Here is a 2,054-nt window from a genome sequence, read left to right as displayed (position 1 = left end):
TATCGAGTTTACTGGGTGAGTAAATGTGAAAATATATTCCTTGAACTTTGCAGTGACGTCATTATCATCCATCCAGGTTTCTCCAGGACTCCTCCCCCAACACGTGTCTCCACCCCAAGTCGATTATGACGTGGATTCTCGGAATTTTGTTGACTTTCCCGAATGACGTTATTGGCTCGCGAGTTGTCAGGCTTTCACGAACTGGATCGATTCCCTAACTGCGGGAAACTTAATCCGGTTACAGATTGTGATAATGATATTTCTTAAACATCGAAAACTGTTTCCTTCCTCCATTGTACATCTGTTGTATTTGTTGGTGGAGTCTCGAATTTCAGTTAACAACTTATACGGTGAGTCCGCCACACAATAACCACGCACAACAACCACGTACAACAACCACAACCACGCACTTATGTATAGAATAGTTAGTGTGGCGGATTTATACTGTTGAGCAGATGCACCTGTTTTCCCGATATTAACAGGTAAATTGAATAATTCAGATCGAGACAAGGTGTGTATATATAGACAATGTACCTGTTCCTGTCCTCGGTGCATGTCTCTAACACAGTACATCAGGAACACTTGTAATGGGGTGAAATTGTTCTTTGCAATCTGTGAACCCCATTGTTGTGGGGGTGCATCTGTTCAGAGTGGGGATTATCGATTAAGAAGAGAATAATGGAGGAGGTAACAAGGGTTTTATAATGAAAGGTAAAATAACTTTACTCCCCTTTGGCCACAACACTACTCTTACATCTTCCAAGTAAACACTCCCTTTACCTCTTCCTTGTCAACACCACCTTTACCTCTTCCTAGTAAACACTCCCTTTACCTCTTCCTTGTAAACACTCCCTTTACCTCTTTCTTGTAAACACTCCCTTTACCTCTTTCTTGTAAACACTCCCTTTACCTCTTCCATGTCAACACTACTTTTAGATCTTCCTTGTCAACACTACCTTTACCTCTTCCTAGTAAACACTACCTTTACCTCTTCCTTGTCAACACTACCTTCACCTCTTCCTTGTCAACACCACCTTTTTTTTTTTTTTGTATACCTTGGTCGAGGCTCGTATGAGAGCTAACACACAACTCAAAGCAAGGAGGCATGAGACAAGAGGGGCGGGAGTGGAAGGGACAAAACAGTGGGGAACAGACACATTAGGTGAACTGTGGAAGGGAGAGGGATGGGGATGGGACGGGGAACATGGCGAAGAGAAGATGGACATTTCAGGGACTTTCAGGAAGGAAAGCAGGGGAATTGAAGGAAGTGGGCTTGGGTGGATTATCGGGGGTAGAAAAGATCGAGTCTTTGGATGGGGGAAGATAAGAGGTGGTGGTGAACAGCTGTTTTGAAAGCCTGGAGGGAAGAATTGGAAAGAATGGAGTGAGGAAGTTTATTCCAAAGGCGGGAAAAAAGAGGAATGAAAGAGTGAAGATGAGCAGTGATTTGTGATTTTGGTAGTTTTACCAGAAGGGGGTTGTTGGCGGACCTTGAGCGCCCTGTGGAAATGTGGTTGGGACAAATCACAGAGAGAGCAGGGGGGGCAAGGCTGGAGAGGAGTCGGTAGAAGACAGAAAGACCACCGACCAACCTGCGGTGATTGAGTGAGAGGCCCAAAGACTCAGCTTCATTGCGGGAGATGCCGATGATCTTAAATGCCCTGGTTTCGACAGCGTGAAGCCGAGAAAGGTGGGAGGCAGGAGCACCAGCCCAGAGGGGAGAGCAGTACTCCATCAGGCTACGGACAAAAGCTTTGGAAGTGGTCAGGAGCTCAAGAGGGCCGAGGAAGGACTTTGCACGACGGAGGATTCCCAGTCGGCGACTGGCTTTTGAGGCGAGGTTGGAAATGTGACTTTCCCAGGAAAGGTCATGGCAGATAGTGAGACCTAGAAGCTTGAAAGAAAGGACTTCTTCCAGAGGATTGTTGAGAAAGTGGATGGGGGGGGGGGGTTTCTAAACGGTCCTTTCGAAGGGACATAGTGAGAGTGTGAGACCTTTACCTCTTCCTTGTCAACAATACATTTACCTGTTCCTGGAAACACCACCTTCACCT

The sequence above is a fragment of the Eptatretus burgeri genome, chromosome 2 (assembly GCF_056783735.1).
Source record: "Eptatretus burgeri isolate ZD-2024b chromosome 2, Ebu_testis_v1, whole genome shotgun sequence".
Classification (NCBI taxonomy): domain Eukaryota; kingdom Metazoa; phylum Chordata; class Myxini; order Myxiniformes; family Myxinidae; genus Eptatretus; species Eptatretus burgeri.
This window is presented reverse-complemented; position numbering follows the sequence as displayed.